The sequence below is a fragment of the Panthera tigris genome, chromosome A3, assembly GCF_018350195.1.
Source record: "Panthera tigris isolate Pti1 chromosome A3, P.tigris_Pti1_mat1.1, whole genome shotgun sequence".
NCBI lineage: Eukaryota > Metazoa > Chordata > Mammalia > Carnivora > Felidae > Panthera > Panthera tigris.
In genome coordinates this window covers 84,553,977-84,574,388 of record NC_056662.1, presented here as the reverse complement: position 1 = coordinate 84,574,388, position 20,412 = coordinate 84,553,977, and the positions used below count along the sequence as shown (strand labels likewise).

The 20,412-nt window shown below is 40.6% G+C and overlaps 1 protein-coding gene across 18 annotated transcripts in view; it reads left to right on the top strand.

Annotated features, from left to right (window-relative positions):
- LOC102969177 (E3 ubiquitin-protein ligase RNF113A-like) overlaps positions 1-20,412 on the top strand; it is a 504,616-nt gene that overhangs the window by 212,644 nt on the left and 271,560 nt on the right. Inside the window, exon 1 of one of the 18 annotated variants that reach the window (XM_042981577.1) lies at positions 19,771-19,859. The exons of the other annotated variants lie outside the window; for them this stretch is intronic. The gene's annotated coding sequence lies outside the window, so the exon portion shown is untranslated. Of the gene's footprint in view, positions 1-19,770; positions 19,860-20,412 lie in introns of those variants that run through there. 18 annotated transcript variants of the gene reach the window in all.

The following is a 20,412-nucleotide window of genomic DNA, read 5'->3' as shown; positions in this document are numbered from 1 at the left end:
CCCATGAATTTGAAATATCATTTTTATCCCATAATACCTACCTGAATTTATTTGAGGACTGTGCCTCATAAATATCCTAGCTTCTTTAATGTGTTTTTCTCCAGTTAAGATTATTGTGTGTGTCATTTTATCGAATCCTCCTGATTTCCCTACCCTTGTGGTTGTTTTGATTGGGATTGGACCCTACTCCTTCTGACTCATAGTCTAGGAGTAGTACTCCTGGACTAAATTAGCTTGGAATATAAAAGAAGGCATCTGAAGAATAAAGAAAATCATTATCCTCAACAGGATTAGATGTCTGAATTCAGAAATAACCAATGGAGTTGCATTTATTGAAGATATACTATCATATTTCATTGAATGAAAGATAACATTAATTACAAAACATTGCTTTATGTACCATTAGAAATTTTAAAAGAGAGGTGCCTGGGTGGCTCAGTAGTTTAAGCATTGGCTCAGGTCATGATCTCATGGCTCGTGAGTTTGAGCCCCACATCAGGCTCTGTGCTGGCAGTTCAGAGCCTGGAGCCTGCTTCAGATTCTGTGTCTCCCTCTGTCTGCCCCTCCCCTGCTCACGCTCTGTCTCTCTCTCCTTTAATGTTTTAAATAAACATTAAAAAAAATTTTTTTTAAAGAAATTTTAAAAGATTGTCAAGTTAACTATGTAATACCATCAATTGTAAGATGCATTCACTTTCAAAGATGTTAAAATGTGAACAAAAATGTGTCTTAGAATCAATGAAAGAGATTAGTGGAATGTATTATAAAAAAACATAATAGGAAATTTTCTTGCATAGTAATTTTTGTACTCTTTTTAAATGCTCTTCAAAAATCTCATCTTGTTTGTTCCTTATTACTTCTCTGTGGTGGGGGAAGGACCAGTGTTTTAATTCTCAGTTTATCTGTAACAACAATAGCAACATGTATGCAGCAATAACCATGAGTCAGGTGATATTCTAAGCCCAAGGTCATAAAATAAAGGGTAAAGTGATTTGACCCTGAGAAATTTGGTCCCAGAGTTCATGTTCTTTTTTTTTTTTTTTTTTTAAGTTTTTTAAATGTTTATCTTTGAGAGAGAGGGAGGCACAGAATCTGAAGCAGGCTCCAGGCTCTGAGCTGTCATCACAGTCTGATGCAGGGCTTGAACTCACAAACTGTGAGATCATGACCTGAGCCAAAGTCGGACCCTTAACTGACTGAGTCACCCAGGCACCCTCAGAGTTCATGTTCTTAATCATAAACCTGCATGTGATGAGGAACTTGAAACCCAGAGACCTTAATATATTTCCAGGATCTCTGAGTGGATTCTGACTCCTACACCGGCATGTTACATGCCACCACTTGAAAAATGTAATAGTGAGCACCATGGGTCATTATATTTTTAAACCTTTGGTTTTAGCTCAGAGGGGTCTACTAGTCTTGGCCTGTGGTGTTACCAGGAAGGATGATGAGTAGGAGAGGGAGCATTCAAGCTCTTTAGACCAGAGACTTAGAAGATACATTTAAGTAATTTCTAAGTTCTCCTTTCCAATCTCAGCAGTTTACAAAACTATATACAAGATAGAGGCTGGTTATTGGCTTGAAGTATATTTCTCTTATACTTTTTGCTTTTGTTATTTCTGCCTTGACTATAATAAAATATCTCCAGTCAGCCATGTGTTCATCAGAACTTTGGGTTTCTTTCCTGAGGCTCTTGCTTTGTTTACCCCAGGTAGAATCACCAACAGAGGCAGCTCTCTCTGAACAGAACTTCCCACTGAATTATACAGAACTGATTTTGGTTGACCCTAAAAGGACAGTCCTTATAGGGTGAGGGATGCAACTTCTTTCCTTGGAGTTAATTATGGTGATTATCTGCATGTCTGTGTGTGAAATTTCTGTGCTTACCTGGAATGATTCACTTCCTGAAATATCAACTCATCTAAGTTTTTGAAGTCCTTTCCCTCCACAAAGGACTCAAGGGCATGTAAATGAGTGATTTGTGAGTATTCACTTTGCTTTTTGGGGTATAGAACATTCCAGATGGAGTGAGACAGCAGCAATTGCTTTTACGTCTTTACTTGGACTTTTGGTGCCAATGCCTACTTGAATAAGGATCAGGTTGCCTTTCTCCTTGTTCTGGAGAACAGATTTCCTTTGTTTTAAAACAAATATGGATGAACCACTTTCTCTAATGCTTTTACAGAGATAGGTGTCAGGATGCACCGGGTTACCCTACACTCATCATTAAAACTGAAAATAGAAGTTACGAGAAAGGAATTCAGGCCTAGCTAGTTCAGGCCTCATCAGCCCCTCCCCAGTTCCATTCATTAATCCCTCGTACAATGCCTTTTTCTCCCCGTTTTATCTCGGAGTCTAACTGACTGAGATTTTGGAAATGAACTTTCCTGAAGTGTTTTGGACAGTGTGTCAGAAGTTCAAGATCACGGCTTCTCGACTGGCCATCAAAGAGAAGGGAAATCTTCTCTTACAAATGGGAATTTGCTGCAGTCTCATGTGTTAAACCTTAACCAATGAGCCCTAAGAATAGCTCCCCAACCTCATTAAAAAATTAAACAATTTCAGATAGAGAGTTATCCATGAGGCAAAATATTGCTAAAGTAACTGGTGCTCCTCCCTGGCTCTGTAATGATTTCTTAACCAAACCTGAGGATGCCTCGGTACTTCTTCCATTGCTCTGCCTGGGAGCCATGTCACTGGTACAGAGGCTGATCCATTTTAGTGGTTTGATGTGACCCCAGAGGCTATCCTCTGAAAGCTGACCACCAGGCCTCCATGGGCTATCTGAAGGTTTTCCCAGCATTCTCTTTCTCAGCAGGGTTGTGATAAAGGAAACTATATTGGCCTCTCTTAACAGGAGGAGTATTTACTCTAAGCTGTGATTAACAAAGGTGTGCTTCTTGGGATGGTGAATTTTCCATTGTTTCTCTCTTGTTGAGGACCCCCGCCCTGAAGTATTTTGAATTAAATAGTTCGGTCCTGAAAATGTTAATTACTGTAATTTATTGGAGAACTCAATATCAGGATTCAGTTTACTTTGAAACATTGCAAATACTAAACACACATTGCCTCTGTGTGTTCAGCAATGGTGATTCTAATATGGTCAGTTATTGTGGCTGTGAAGCCTTATTAGGGTCCTGTAGAACTCTCTGGAATGTGTAGATTTTTACTCTAATTGCAGACTATGGCTTGGCTTCTGCTCTACATTTATAGCAGAGGCTAAGTGTGTGGATTTACAGTAAGTTTCAGCAACAGTTGAACGAGGCAGTAAAACTAGTAGGTAGGGGTTGGGTTTTGGGCACAGACTGTGTGGGTTAAATCCCTGCTTCCCACTTACTATCTTTATGGTTTGAGGCAAGTACCTTAATCTCTCCAAGTTTTGTCCTCTTATTTGTGAAATAGGAAAATTAAAATAGAGGTCTGTATTTGTTTATCTAAAACTTTTGGGGCTAGATGTATTTTACAATTCAGATTATTTGATACCTTAGAAAAGTTAACTAGTATACATACTCTATTTGACATTAACCCCCCAGCAAGAGCAAGGCCTGGGTGGTATTCTGTAACCTATTAATATTTCTGGAGCAAAATGGATAACTATTCACACTAAATAAAGATTAGGAATAGGCTAACAGCAATTAAAATTAAGTTCAGATTTTATTGTCAAGTGAATTTGTGGCAAACTTATGAACAAACTAGATAGTTTCAGGGGTTTTTGGACTTGGGAGTTGCATATAATGGATAATAAATTCGTACTTACTCTTAAAGTTATTCTTCTTAAATAAACTATGTGAAAAGTGCAGTGGTTTCTATATAATAACTTCCCAATAGATGTTAGCTAGCACTGAGGTTTTAATCTTCTTGCTGGAATCCACTTCCTTAATGTTAGTTTGTCTCTGAGCATTCTGGCTGGTCATTTTGTCTTTGGGCCACCCTGTAAATATGTGTTGTTTCCAAGTACAGTGAAAGCTTGGATTGTGAGTAGCTTGTCGTGTGAGTGTTCTGCAAGACGAGCAAATATTTCTAATAAATTTTAACTTGATAAATGAGCAGTGTCTTGCAATAGGAGTAGTATGTGTCACCAAATGTCACATGATCACAACCGAGCCAATAGTTCTCTCTCTCTCTCTCTCTCTCTCTCTCTCTCTCTCTCTTTCTCTCTGTGGTATTGTGGGTGATTGTCAATGCAATGTCAGATTTCTGTGAAATCCTCAAAGGAGGAAAAAGTAAGTGTCATTTAACAAGATTCCTTGTTAAAGCTGCACGAAAAGAAGAAGATTCCATTGAGCCAATAGATAGCAGTGATTCCATTAGTGGTAGTGAAAGTCGTCCTACCAATCCTCCTGTCTCTTGTCTCCCTCACACCAGTCATGAAGGTTTTCAAAGGTAAGTACAGGTTAACTTGTTTATTTTCTTCATATTTTGTATTTTATTTATTATTTTGTATTGTATTACAGTATTATGATCATTTTTATATGGATATTTTTGGGTTATGGCACGAATCATCTGAGTTTCCATTATTTCTTCTGGGGAAATTCGCTTTGATATACAAGTGCTTTGGATTACAGGCATGTTTCCAGAACGAATTATGCTTATAAATCGAGATTTCACTGTATACCCAGATGAGAAGTCTTTTACTAGCTCTGCCTTTTAAGATGGTTCTTCTGTTCCACTAGTTCTAGAGAGCAGCAGGCCCATTGAATTTTCTGTAATGATGGAAACATCCTATATCTGTGTGATCCAATATGGCAGTCAGTACCCACGTATGGCTGTTAAGCACTTGAAACGTGGCCAGTGTGATTGAGAAACTGAATTTTGAATTTCATTTTATTTTAATTAATTAAAATTAACATAGCCACATGGGAGTAATGGCCACCACATACTGGGCAGTACAAGTCTAAAGAGACCTGGGCATGGGGTTTCATGCTGAGGTGACCTTGTCCCCTCTAGATGCAGAATTCTTTATCCTTAAGCTGCTGAAGTTGATGAGGAACTTCTCCTTCATTTGTTTGCTTCTTAAGTAGTTTATGAGTGTCTGCTGCAGATCAAAGTTTCTGTTAGGCACTGGGGATACAAAGTTTTTGCGCTAAAGGAGGACACACATATTTAAAGCATACATTTGTGAGCGCATAAAGTAAACATTTAAACACATGAACACTCTCTAATGAATCCAGTGATAGAGTTGCTGGACACACAGCCAGCCTGGTGGAGGGTCAGAGGAGACTTTCTTGAGAAGGAAGTGTTTAACTTCTTGTACAAGTAGAAGTTAGCCAAGGGCAATGGGCTAAAGGGAAGAAGACATTCTAGGTGAGCATAAGAAGAGACATGGAAATGAAAACCAGTGTGGTATTGGGCAAGCTATCCTTTGTTGATATGGCTAGAGTGGCTGAGGTTGGGGCTGGTGGTCAGTACATGCAAGGCCTTTTATGCTACTGAGTTCTGAGAGGCAATACTCTGAGCCTAGGCAAACTCGAGAAGTGGAGACTCACTCTTTCATAGTTTTGGTTAGGATTAGTCAGGAAAGCAAAAATCTATGCTACATACTTCAAGATGGAGGAGGTTTCATGTTGGAGATTGGAGTCCTATATAATGATTAGGGTCTAGAGAACAAAGTTAAGGCCACTTTGAAGAAATTCAGAGGATTACAGGAGGACACCACCAATCATCTTGGCCGTCTGTAGCCCTGAAAACCATAGGCAAGAATCCACCTTGGCTGTTTGCTCTCTTCCAATGCCTGTGTGCCCTGCTGCAGCTGGAGGACAGTGCTCTTCCTTCCCTTCTGCCTTCCAAATCTTATGTCTGTTTCTTTCAGTGGTGGAATTTAGCAAAGAAATCTGTGAATTGTAGTTTCCAGGCCTTCCACTCTTGAAGTGCAGGGAAGGGCTTAGATGAGCAGGACAGCACTGGGTAGTAATAAATAGTATAAGATACAACCATTTTCTGAAGTGCCTAAACTAGTAATGTCACCTGTAGGTAAGGTGACCACAGCATTTACCATCTAAACCAGGTCATTTTTGAAAATGAAAGGGGCTATAAACTTTATTGATAGGTTATTAGTTGATATACAGAATTATAATCTGTGACTATCTCCGGCAAATAGAAATATGTGGTTTCCTTAGATTAGGGCATCATTAAAAAATATGTAATTTTTTTAAGTGAGGGTAAATAGAAGAGACAACAAGGAAAAAATGTGGGTAATTGTTGAATCTGGGTAATAGGTACCTAAGGCTTCATTATACAGTTCTGTCTTCTTTTGTGTGTGCTTGAAATTTTCATAATAAAAGTTAAATAAAGAAAGAAAGTACCTGAAATTGAGATTTAATTGATTCATATATATGTGAAGTATATGTATATATGGATACATATGAATATATATTCATATGTATAGTTGTTAATATAACCTATTCAGAAGATGGTGTTTAAAAAAACTAATATGTGTGATCCTTTAGGACCTCTGAGAATAAAGTTTTGTAACCAGAAAGGGGAGGGGGGCTTTGGGTTTGGGTTTTGGGGCTGTTGGACACTGCATCTGAATTCTGTTTAAAGTTGCTCAGTAGGTCTTTAGGAGTGGCTTTGATAATTAGTCCAGAAACCAGAATTGCAATAGAATTAGCCCCTCAGATGATTTAGCATAGTCCCTGGTGTCTAGAAAGTGCTCAGTAAAGACTTTTCAGTCAACAAAGTAAGAATACCGCTGTGTTCTCCTTTTGCAGGAAGTAAGTTTAAACTCAGATGACAGCTGGCAAGGCTGGGATAAGTCTGGGAAGATAGCTATCTTGATGTCAGGGACCATGGCTGTTTTTTGAAACATGAAGAGGTTGATTGCATCATGCTCACTTGATTTTGTAATTTATCCAGTTGAGCTCTTAACTCTGCTTTTGAAAAAATAAATTTATTATGAGTTCAGTGGAGCCCTGGCTATTGTTTCTCCAGCCTGGAAGCAGATGTGTCTTTGGAGCATGCTGGTTTGGAGGACCCACCAAACATCCCAAGGAACTAAATGTGAAATGAGCAGGGAATGTTGGCTCCCATCTCAATGATGCTTTGTGATCTAAGAGGTGTTTTCCATTTTCAACAATGTGCTGCAGAACGGTCTGTAACAGTCTGTTGCAATTTTCTCCCCAAATCTCCCACATTTCTGCCAATAGTGAATTAGACTGTCATTAGCTTCACAGATGTGCTTTGATCCCTACACGGCTTGTCTCCTGGCGGGGAGACATCTGAACCATTGATGCAGATTTTCTAAACCTGGAGGATAAAGCACAACACAGTGCAGAGAACGTGGGCGAGGAGCCTGGAGCCCTGGGTTTGACTTGCATTTCTGTTGCTAATTAACTGTGTCATCTTGGGTGAGGTACTAAACTTCTCATTGTCTCAGTTCTCCTATCTGTTAAATGAGAGGATCGGATGGGTCCCTAAGTTTCTTTCAGATTCTTTGTTAATGAATGAGAAAACTCTTCAGGTTTAGAGACAGATGCTATCACACTACTGGGATTTGGTTGTCTGAATTTACAATCCATGGTGCTTTTCCGGCATAACGATTAATCCTGTTGGGTTACTAGCTCACTGGTCCCCAGTATGCTGCCTGTCAAAGGGTGTAAGAGCTCTCTGGGCTTGATGATGGATCTTTTGGGGGCATCTCTGTCCTTCAAAGACCTCATTGTTTAAAGAAGGAAAAATACATTTCTGAGCTGATAAAGCTCTTAGTGATCCTCTAGGGACTTCTAGTCTAAACCTGGATGTATAGGGCAGGAGCCCAAGACCCAGAGAGGGTAATCACTTGGCCAATGCTATGTTTGACCCCACTCTGATCTGCCTACCATTAGGCCATAATCCCAGTACTCAAGCTTGTCAGCAGCCCACACCTCGTCAGTGGAAAGATCCTTGGTGATTTTAATTTCACCATAGACAAGAACAAGATCATAAGGAGTGCAGGTGCTTCTTCAGGCTCAGGGAAAGGTGTGGCAGTGGATTTAGAAACCCGGGCGGAAAGTTCCCGTGTCACTGTGTACAAAACCAGACAACTCACTTACTTGTATGAACCTTAGTCTCATCTGCCGAATGGTAATGGTAATAACACCTTTACTGCCTACCTCTCAGACCTTTCACGCAGAGCTCATGGATATGATGGGACAACTCTGATAATTAAATAGATTTAAATAAAGGATAATAAAACACAGTAACAAGCACCTGTTGAAAATTTTTGACATGTCAGGCAATGTTTATGCCCTTCAAGTACATTTGCTGATTGAATCCTGAAATAATTCCATTAGGTAAGTGTTACAAACGTAAGGCTTTTTTTTCTTTTTTAAAATAAATTTAAAACAACTAAGATTGTTGAGCTAATGAAGAGAAGTGCTGGGTCTCACACAAAGGCAGCCCAGGCATGTACTATGAACCACATACTAGAGTGACTTATCTTGAGTTTTCAGTAGTCCCATGAAATCAGCAACCATCTCCTGACTACTAAATATACTGTTCTGAACAATGCTGGATGATATCTTTGTATGACTGGTGCCAATCCAAGCAACTCATTCCAAGATAGGTGATGAGCACAGCACTTTGCTCACAGGGCCTTTTCTGCCCCAGAATCAGGGAGTGTGGATGACTGGGTTGGAAAATGATGATTATTGAAACCAACTCCCAACTATTCACACCTCTAACCACCTCTGCTCACACACCCACTCAGCACCCTTGCTCATCACCTCAGTAAATAATCAGTATCTCTCATGAATAGCCAGAGATGTAGCTGGGAAGGAGAGGCCAAATCATGCGCCTTCTCTGTTTGTCTGGAGCAGTCATGTATGGGATCAGTTTTCAGACAGAGGGAGGCATATCTATCTCTTATCTGTTTTTCTGTATCTGTCTACCTACCTATGTACCTACCTACTTTTGAATTATACTCTTAAGGGGCTCATTTCAGAGGTTTTGATTTCCAGTTATTTCCTCCTGACCCACCAGTTTAGGCAATAAATTACAACAAGGAGTCTTTAAAGTATATGTTTTAGTGCACTTTGAGGGAAAGGATAGAGAATTCACAATTGACCACTGATGGACAGGGCATCTTCCCCAGCAGGGGTAACAGCTTCTGATACTTCCTCCCCTTCGTATACACCTTGAAATGCCAGGAGATAGTATGCAAAGAAAATGGAGTCCTTTGGACAAATACTCCTACACTTCAAATTTGTTTTAACAAACATCCTAACCATATGAGAGAGAAAATACCTGAAATATTTGTTTATGACAGATAAACCTATGTGTATATATGTGTGTATGTGCATATATATGTATGCATTTACATAATAAATACATACAGCTACATATAGGTAACAGGCATGTATGGTCATGTTATATTTTTATTTGCTTAAAATATCTAAAACATTAACATGTTGATAATTTTCTAATTATAAAAATAATACATACTTTGAAAATATAGAATAACAATAGAAAAAAGTCATCCCTTCACCTGAAAGTAGCCACTGTAAAGATTTTTTTAAGTTTGTTTGAGAGAGAGCATGTGCATGTGCAAGTGTGGGGGAGGGGTAGAGAGAGAGAGAGAGAGGGAGGGAGGGAATCCCAAGTGGGCTCCATGCTGCCAGCACAGAGCCAGACCAGGGGCTCAGTCCTACCAACCATGAGATCATGACGAGCCGAAAGCAAGAGTCGGTCGATTAGCCGACTGAGCCACCTGGGTGCTTCGCCACTGTAAAGATTTTGAGATGTGCTTCAGTCTCTTCTAGGAGGAGGGAGGGGCAGAGAGAGAGAATCTTAAGCAGGCTCCACACTTGACTGAGCGACTTGACTGTCCCTCCCTTGTTTTTTAATCAAAGGAAAGCTTGTGCATAATTTAAAAACTCAAATAGTCATACAAAAAAGGCAGCAGATCCTTGCTCCAGGCCTATTGTCAAGTGAGGTTTCTCAGAGGAAATGGTTTTCAACTGTTTTGGCTGTCACTGCTGGTATTTATTACCATATTTATATATGATACTTCTTGTGCTATTTAAAATTTTTTTTTAATCTTTCTTTAGTTTTGAGAGAGAGAGAGTGCAAGCAGAGGAGGAACAGAAAGAGAGGGAGACACAGAATCTGAAGCAGGCTGTCAGCACAGAGCCCGATGGGGGCTTGAACCCACAAACTGTGAGTCCATGACCTAAGCTGAAGTCGGACGCTTAGCCAACTGAGCCGTCCAGGCACCCCTATGTGCTATTTTTGACTTACCAAATGTAGACATTACCTGTTGACTTCCTACTAATGTAACCATTTGGGTCTCTTATAGCCCCTCTGCCCTTTCACACACATTCACACACCTTCTCTCCAACCAGTACCTTTTATTGTAAATCAAGGTTTACATATAAATACTAAAATTCTGACTTCAACTCCAATACATGTGTGTAACGGTTTTCCCACACCAGACCAAAAAGATAATAGAGAAGTTCTGGGAGTCTAATTTCACCTATTAAAAAAGTTACCTTCTCTGTTCAGTGCTAAGACTCTTCCTTTCCTTTCTTAGCTCTGCAGAGCAAATTGACTTACTTCTGAGAAATTCTAAGGAGGAAAATGGGGTAGATCTGATGTGTGATGGTGATAGTCTAGGCAACTAGACCCCAAGATTCCTTCTTACCTGAGCAGTTTCCTGTTAAGAACTTCTTGTTTCTTCTGCGTTTCCATCAAGTTTTAACTGAGACCATTTTGAATATAATCCATTTATCTTTTGGCTAGTTCTTTACCTCAGAGAAGTCCTTCCCAAGGAATAGAAGCTTGGGCAGTTCAAGGGAGCAATGCATTTGTTGATTAAAGGTAACACCACTTGGTCTTCACAAATCCTTACATCTTAGTTACTGGGTAATATGGATGTTCTTTCACTTGCTTACTTCTGTTTAATTAATCTCTATATCCTCAGTGCTAGGACATAATAGGTACTCAGTGAATGCTTAGTGAATTAATGCGTACATAAGTTATGTCCTGGAAAGGTAAATAAATTTGATAAATGAAATACTATTTTAAAAATGATCCGTATCATAATTTCAACCTTGTTTTCTCTTCATCTCTGATTTCTTGTTATGTCAGAAATAGCTCCTGCTTCCCAAATATTCCCTGTGCTCCCCTGTGATTCTCAGCTTCTCTTGCTTTAATGTGAGGCCAGATGAGTAGTTCTATCCAGTAGGATATGAGCACCAGTGATGGGTGTCACTTCTTATCTGAGACAATTATGAGCTAGTGTTAATTCTTCCTGTCCTCTCTGTCCTGGTTTGGAGGAGGGGAAGGGGTGGCAGCTAAGAAGACTGAAAGGGTAGAATGGTCCTATAGAGACAGCTTGGTTCCTTGAGGCACTGGAGGAGAAACAAGAAGAAGAACTGCCTCACTTGCCTCCAATAGGGATGTAAGGGAGAAAAAAATCATTGTGTTAACCATGGAGATTTCAGGGTTTCTTTGTCATTACAGTGGAGCCTAGTCAATCCTAACTAATAAATACTTCCCTTGGTTGTTTTATTCTTATGAGCATGTCTGAAGGAGAATGTGACTAGTACCTCTTTCTCAAACGTAAGAATGTACAGAATCCTAGAAAAAAAGGGAAAAAAAGTCTCTTGGACCATTTTATTTAATAATTGTTTCAGGTAAGTACATACATGGAATTAAGGAAAACCTCTTTATGCTTATAGCTTTTCTGTAACTCCAACATCAAAATTAAAAAAAAAATCATATAGATAAGCCAAGTCACTACAGTTTGTGATTGGTAGTATTTTGTTGAGATAAAATTGTGTGCATTTTGTTTAGTTGTTGAAAAATGCACTGTCAACTTTAATTCTATATTTTAGTCATTTCTCTATTTTGATGTCAGTGACTCTTAATGAAGAGAATCCTTGTTGCATAAAAATGATGTAGAAAATTGCTTAATAAACTTCAGGCCTTTGTTTGCTAGTTCAGGATAATTGGACCTTTCTTCTAGCCCAAACTCTACATGGAGCAGTCCGCAAAAGAACATTTCAGTGAGCTATCTCCTACTCTATTAGCTGTCTTATTCACTGGGAGGAAAGATTAGTATTGCATTGTTAGTTAAACCTCCGTTAAGTGGATAAGTAATCCAGTCATTACTTGAATTAGGACAGAGAAAGTATTTGTTGTGCATTTGCTGCTGTTTACTGCTAATCAACATTTCTAAATGGTTTGGAGAGGTCAGGGTCCACCCAGTGTCTCTCCTTACAGTGGGTTTGTCCTGATTGCCAGAGCAAATTTCTTCTTGAGTCAGGTGTACCTGACAACCTATCTTGCTAGTAAAAGAGAACAAAATCTTCAAATTCTCATGGATAGTTATTTTGGACCCTTGAGAATATGTCCAGGGAACTAAATGTTTATGAACCTCTAATTAGTACCATAGTTGAATTTGGGCTTTTGGAACCAGACAAACCTAGATTCTAATCTTGAGTTAGTCTTACAACCTATTGAGCAAATTATTTACCCTGCCTGAGTCCCTGTTTATTTATTGTAACAGGGACATGATACCTATTACACGATATTGTGAAGATGAAGTGAGATATACATGCTTAGCACATGGCATATGATGTCATTCAATAAATGGAAGTATAATTACAACTCCTCTAGTTAATTAGTTTGGTTAATTTTCTTCCGAGTATATCTGGGTGGCTCAATCTCCTCTCCATTTTGTTTTCATACTCTCACATCCTCAGGTGGTTCCTAAGGCTTGAAGAAAAAGGAGATACTCATCTGCAGAGTATTAACCTTAAAAATGAACCTGCTGTGTTTCAGCACATAATCTCCTGGCCAGCTACATTAGTCTTTGGTAGATTGGTAGTACTGGAAATTACACGGAAATGTAAGACTGAAGAATATAGGCCCGTTAGGAGTCTGCTTTCTTCTTATTGAAGTACAGAAATGTGTATACTGTGGTTTTTTTTCTCCCTTTTTTTGGAGGGCAAGTAGCTATCACTGTGGCGGTCTACACTTGACATTTTCCTGTTCTGTCATTAGCATATTTTTGTTCCAGGGAGTTCTGAAGAGCAGTCTCTGGTTTATAAACTCTCAAGTTAGAATCTGTGGCTCTTCCTTAGTGGGCTCTAGCCTCTACCGGCACCATGGTGCTACTCTCATGAGAGTTGTCATTTAGAGTTGTCAGCATATCTGAATCTGGAAATGGGAAAGAGAAGGGAAGAAATCATGAGAAGCTCAATGTACCTTATGATCAGTGTCTAGTTTAGCCTCCCAGAAAGGTTACCCTGCGTAAGGGTAACCACTCTACCCCAAAGCATCAGATTATTACTTCAATTTCTTCATTTTACTTCAGGCAATTTTAGTTAGTTGAGTAGAGATTCCTGACGGCTAACCCATTTCATCTGCTAAAAGTGCCTCAGGTTTTGAGAATGTTGGAGCCTAATAAACATCCATGTCTCACTGAACAGTTTCTTTCAGATTTCTTTCCTCCAAACACCTAGCTTGGCTTCCTTATCTGAACAACTTGTTATTTTGAGTGATGGTAAAGAATCAGAAGAACTCCGAATCGTGGAGTGCTATGAGAGTTGAACAGACCTAGGCAGATTCCTGCGTGAGGAACTGAGGGCAGCTTGAGGCCAGAGACCCCAGAGGAGAGGGACACTAGTAAGGGTATAAAGAGAAGAGAGGCTGAAGATGTCAGAGACACACTTTATCAACAGTAAACTCTCATTTATCATTTGCCTAAAGTAATTCCCAATACCAAGAAAGAGGGAGTGGGAAAGGTAGAAAGAGAAAAAATTCCTTTAGCTAATCTTTTTCTGGGTCTTCTTATATCTTGTCATAATCCCTTCTGAGAGGTGACTTTGAACGTTTTTGTATTGTCTCATCTGTAAAATGGGTCGAAAGTTCTGCTGTACATTTAATAGAAAGGCTATAAAGATGAAATGTGCATCTGCTTTCAAAAGAAAATGCTGTACGAATGCGGAGAGTTAACCACCATTGGCTCTGGTGGCAGACAACGGGGAACACATGAAATTAGCTCGTTCTCTCTTGCCACTTGCGAAGAATTCTAGGAAGTGCATAGTTAGTTGCTATGACTGGAGGAGGAACTGATTTCTTTCTGCTCAGTCTCCTTTTACCCATGAAGTGAAAATCTTTTTATGGACAGCCATTTTAAGAAATTAAAAAAATTTTTTTTTGGACAGTGATTTTTATGGTTCCCTTCAAGGAGTGAAGAATAGAGGTGAATCTTTGATGCCATTTTTCCCTTTGATTTTTTTTCCTTGGAAAAGGGGTAAATTTTGAGTCCCTGAGTTTTTCCTAGGTCTTACTTAGCACATGGGTGTAGCTCTTGAGCAAATTCAGCTTGCTCTGTTGTGTCTTGAAACCCTTTTTGAGCTGAGCCAAGGAGCACCTTGGGCACAGCACAGTGTCTCACCTGCAGATGGAAATGGACACAGGATCATGCATTGCTGTAGACTATAGTATGGGACCCGGTGGGGGAGTCTGAGTTCTGTTCTTGCCTCCATCATTGCTGGCTGTGTGATCTCTGGCATCTTCTCCCCTACTTGCCTCAGTTTCTTCATCTGCAAATGGGGAATAATGCCTGTGCCTTTGTCAGACAGTTGTGGGGATTAAATGAGGTGACAGAATTTCTTCATTTTACTTCAGGCAATTTTAGTTAGTTGAATAGAAATTCATGACGGCTAACCCATTTCATCTTCTAAAAAGTGCTCCAACTTTTGAGAATGTTTGAGGCCAATAAACATCCATGTCTCACTGAACAAAGGATGTAACAAAGTGACTCAGACATAGTGAACACCAATATTGTTAGCTGTTGTGAGTGTCTAAAGATCCTTAACTTTTTGGCTAAGAGATGCTATGCTAAAGATTTAGGATCCCCTGCAAAATAAAAATCAACTTGAAGCTATATAAAGCACTATTGATAGTAAATACTTTAGGACAATGGGGAAACAGGATTTGACAAACAAAACTGATTTTGTGCTGGCTTCAGAAATTTGCCCACTAAAAAATGGTGACAGACATAAGAGGCCAAGCTCTTGTACTGGCAGCTATGTACCTGCTTGACTTTCGGGGGGAGTATGGGATATATTTTCTACTGCAGTGCTGAAATATGAGGGGGAGAGAAAAATCCCATTAAGTCTAGATACTTCCCATTTTATGGGTTAAGACAAAAGAGTGGATGGGATGTCAACATCAAAGTATACCAAGGGAGTAGACTCAGACTGTAAAGGATTTAGTACTTTCAAATGATTTCCATGTCCAGTGATACTTGAAGTGTTTTTAACACAATTCCATGGTATCTATGCAGAAAGATGCCATTTTAAAATAATGACTGTGAAAAGTTATTTGTCAAAACTCAAGTAACTAAAGCAAACACTTTTCTGTGCTTGACATTTATTTGGCTAATTTTCATGTATCTGTACAGTTTAATAAAGTCAGCTGTAACCTCATCCATTATATAAACTCAGAACATATTTTATCCACTTATCTCAGACCCTGTTATCTGATATTAGTGCGAAAGGAAGGAGTTTATTCTCTTTTCCTTGGTACTGTTTCTATGATCAGAACTCTCCTTTAAATGTGGCTGGATTTAGGCTTTCACTGTACGTCCCAAGTGGGTTCACCACTGTTAATGAAGGGAAGGGGTTCTAGTGATTCTCTTTATTGCCAGATGCTTCCTTACTAGTGCTGGAGAAGGAAACATGGAGATCCATTCTAGAATGTGACTTCTCTCAGAACCCCCTTTCTGTTTCTCTTTTACTAGGTAAGGTAGATATGGTTGCAGAACTTTCTTAGATTGTACAGAGATTTGTTCCTTCTTTCTCAGGATTGTTTTCCTTTCTTCTTCTAACCAAGCCTTATAACAACCCCAGGAATTCTGGGACCTGATTTTCCTTAGATCATATTAGAGTAGGGCTCTTCTCCTCATCCTCACATTTCCCATAGAGACCTCTTCTCCATTCTCTTGAAGCAGGGAATATAAGGGTGAACACTTTGGGTTTCTCCCACTCTACTTGCTTCTTTCCAAGTGTTGGAGTAGTTAACTGGGTTGCTGGGAGGCTGACATCCATGGGACAATATTTAAGTCAGTTATTAGTATGGAATGGTGCCTCTGCCAGCATCCAGAGCAGATGGGCTTATGCACTTCCAGTCTCCATGGGGTCAAAGACTAAACAAGTCCTCTACTCTCTCCTTGCCCTGGCATCTCTACCTAGTACTGGGCCATGTGTTAGGATGGGTTCTCTAGACTCCATCTTCTTATTGACAAGTCTCAAGGATTAGATAAGAGAAGGAAGTTGGAGAAGGTTAGAGTTGGAGAAAGAAGCTTCTACTTTACTCCCAAATGTAAGCTGTGCCCTTGTGCCCAGCTTTATCATAGAGCCCAGTCTTTGGGTATGATTGAGTATTTGTTTGTATATTAATAAAACCAATGCTTTGACACTCCTTACTCTCATGATTCTTGGGTAGATTGGCTCAACTTGTCAGAACCCAGGAGGACAAATTGAGACTTAGGTCACAACCCCAACTCCTCCTACAAGATACAAACCCAGGGGCACCTGGGTGGCTCAGTTGGTTAAGCGCTGACTTCGGCTGAGGTCATGATCTCACAGTTCATGGGTTCAAGCCCCGCATCAGGCTCTGTGCTGACATGTCGGAGCCTGGAGCCTGCTTTGGATGCTGTGTCTCCCTCTCTCTCTGCCCCTCCCCTGCCCATGCTCTGTATCTCTCTCTCTCAAAAATGAATAAACATTAAAAAAAATGGAAAAATAAAAGATAGAAACCCAGTAGTATCATTTCCATTCCCTCAGCTGTTCCAAGCTCCAACCAGGTGGGACCTTGTCCCTCCTTTTCTCTGCCCAGGTTGGCTTTGTATAAAAGCTTTGTTTTTGTTCCAAGAGAATGGCCTTGGCAATTCCCATCCCACTCTTCTAAACTTGAGTTGGAGCTATGGCTTAGGTTCTGAGCAATGTGGTTGACTAGAAAAGGAGGGAAATAATAGTTTCTGGAGAAGTGACTTCACCAGAGGCCTGTTGCAAAAAAGGAAAGATACTTGTACTCACTCTGGAAAGTGGGGTTTTTTATCTAAAAATCTGGTGCTGCCATGAGTAGCGTGGAGCTGACCCGACGGTCACTCAGCAATATAAATTTCACTTAAGAAAGAAGGAAAGGAAACGGTGATGATGCTGTTGAGGGAGAGGGGTATAAGGCTTTCCCATGGATTTTTCTTAGGGACCCCACTTGAGGTACTGCAGATACTGAAGGGAAATGACAATGGAGACTCTCAATAGCAACAAAGGTACATTGCTGACAGGTGCCCAGGTACATTGAAGTCATTTGGGAGCCACGTCCCATTGGCTTGGATATAGAAGAAAATGGCTTCTATTGAAGAGACACCCTACCTTTCCCAGAGGGAGACAAGTGGATACTAGGGGCCACAGGGACAAGGAGCTGAGCTCTGGGATACAGAGCTTACTGTCACCTCACATAAGGTCTCTCCATTTAGGGGAGTGTGGTTCAAGACCAGTCCTATGATAGCTGAGCAGATACCGGTGGGAAATGCAATAGGATCAGAAGGTGTGTGGTCCAGTACGAGTAAAAGCAAAGCTTCTTCTGAGTGTAACTTTGAATGCTAAGGAGGAGGGCGGCTCAGGTGAGAGACATATGTATTTAAATTCTGTAAGGTTATAAGATCTGAAGTGAATGTCCTGGGAGAACAGTGTGAAATGACTGTTGAGTCCAAACCAGGGCTATTTTTTATTAAATATTAATGCCACACATTTCTGCAGGGTTCATAGAACAGATGTTAGGCCTGACATTGTGGCGATTTAATTGACTAAGAATATTTCCTGTCATTTTTATCAATGTCTGGCTTTCCAATGTCTGTGAAATCTGAAAATATAAAACACAGGAAGAGATAATTAATACTCCGTTTCCATCCGTGGTTACCTGAATATTGCCCCCTGGAGAAGTTGTAGCTTTCTCCTGAGTATTTTTCTTGGAGGCAGAGACAGGCTGAGCTGACCTAGTCTCCCTGCAAATTGTTCCACTGGGCCTGTAGCTGGAGAACAGCCCACTCTGTAAGCGCAATTCTTTCTTTCCTGTTGGTTTTAAGAAAATAAGCAACTTCTAAATAAGCTTTGCTTTCGTGGCAAAAACTCCTTGGGGTTCTGATTTTTCCCTTTCTTTCTAAATCCTCCCCTCCCCCACTTTCCCAAGTCCTTTTGCTCAACATCTTCCTAGATTTAAAACAGCAACAATAAAAGGCTCTTTGACAGCGAAATCTTTGCAGAGGGACCTTTCTAAGTAGAATCCAAGGAAGTGGATAGGACTTATTTTGAGCAAATTCGCAGTGACATAAAATGTGGCTTATGGTGATTTAGCATCAGGAAATATTTGCTAAGTAGAGAGCTCAGGAAAGAACAATTCTAAAGTGATTCCTGGTCAGGTGCAGCTTATAATGGGCCTATTCATAGGGAAAAAAAGCCCTAGGTCCCTTCCTCACAAAAATTACATTATTTACATGGAAAAACTGTGGTCACACATTTGCCCTGTAAGGAAGGCCATGTTGCTTTACATTTATTAAATGATTTTGGCCCGCCATGCTGAAGTTTCTGTTACAACCTCAAGGGAGAGCAGCTCATGGTAAGAGAGGGAGAAAGGAGAAGATGTGTTGTTCTCAGCCCTGGACATTAAATCATTGCAGTAGTGATTTTAGAGGAAATGAGGCAAAATTGGGCTAAATGAAAACCTGCTGGTGTGGCCTGGGAATTACCCCTAGCAGCTCAGGGAAGGCCTAAACACTGTACCGTCTGTACCCGTGGGTCTGAGCTGTTGCCCTCTGCCCAGGGATTTTGCTCTCCACCTTAAAGGTGCAGGCTTGGCCCACCTGTCTGCTTCTAAAACACCCTTGTGCTCTTGTTGTCAAAGCAAGTTGGCATGTGTCATTAGCTGAGGGGAATTAAATCCTGAGCTGTAGAAGTGTAAGGCACTTTTTGAAGGTAGTTTTTAGGATGCAGAGAGAAGTGACACTGGTGTGAGAGGGAAGCCAGAGTCTACCCTGCCGTCTAATGTGATACGAGAGGAGATGACATGGGGGTCCTTGGTGGAGACTCACTGCAGCGTGTTATAGAATATGCTTTAAGGAAACAAGACCAGGCCCCTCTGTGTGTTATAATTTAAGGGGCACGTGCATCTGAGCCCGTAAGTCCACTCTTAAAGCTAGTCTTTGGGGGGAAGGCTTGATTTCTGAAGGACCCTTGGTAAAATAGAAATGTGCTATCTTGGCTGCGACACCAATGAGTTGGTGAACCCACAGCATAGATTAGTTAGTGGTTTGGGATGTCGAGAATAGGTTCCTGCAGTGAGAGGACATAAAATTGGTAAATTTTGAAGGGAGGAGGGGGGATGGGGGAGTCCTAGGCATAGATCTTCCCTCTATGGGGTGCCACACAGTCATGTCCAGGTTGAAGGTACAGCAGGAGGACACTGAGTACTTGGAATCTCCATGAAGAATGCTAACGAAAGGAGGATAAGAAGGGTCTGAGACACATCTTGCTCTCTTTCCCAGGGCCTGTCTTGGATGGCTCATGTTTTTTCCTACCCAGACAAGTATCACCACATACAGTCCTTTCTTAAAGGATGCTAAGCATTCTGTTTTCCTACACCTGTACTTTGGTTAAAAAAATGGGGACCCCAAGCCTAAGCCCCACAGTCATAAGGGACATTTATGACATAGGAAGACTGAGACATTCTCCAAGGCCAACACTGAGCATCAGACCCTGCTTTCGCTGCTGAATTTCCAGCACCGAAGCTAGAAGGCAGAAGTAGCAGGCCTGGGTGAAAAGTTAGGTGATGTTTATAGCCATGGAACCAAATACAGGAGGAGGCAGGTGGGTGAAATTTGCCTAGGTTGCCTCCATGTGTATAAATCATGAGCTTTTAGTTCGTTTAGGGGAAAAATCAAGCATTCCTGAAACAGACCCATTTCCCCCCAGCTTTTTTAATGTGCCTTTTCCTGGATTTTGCTTTCAAATCTGCATGAATTATTTTTCTTCTATTAAATATTAATGTGCCTTTCTAAGTAGAAAAAGGGGGCAAATTAGGTCTGGTACGCATGTTCCCTGCTACTATTTACTGCTGCTGGGGGATTGCAGCAAATGCCAGCTCCCAGCACATTATTAAATCAGGCCTGCACTGAGCCCAGATGTTACACCGGAGCCGGTGCAGTAGATACAGGTTAAAACCAAACAGCAGCAGGTGCCAGGTTCTCTCTGGTGGGGCTTGCCTTCCCACATCCTTCTCCCTTCCCACCCCCCCCCCACCCCCAGTCCTGTGTGTGCCCTTTGGCAAATTCGCCATCAACTGGGTGCAGCTCGCTCTTCCTGGAGCAGTAATTGTGTAAAGGGGATTTATTTTTTTAAGCCTGTTATTTTTTCCCCAATG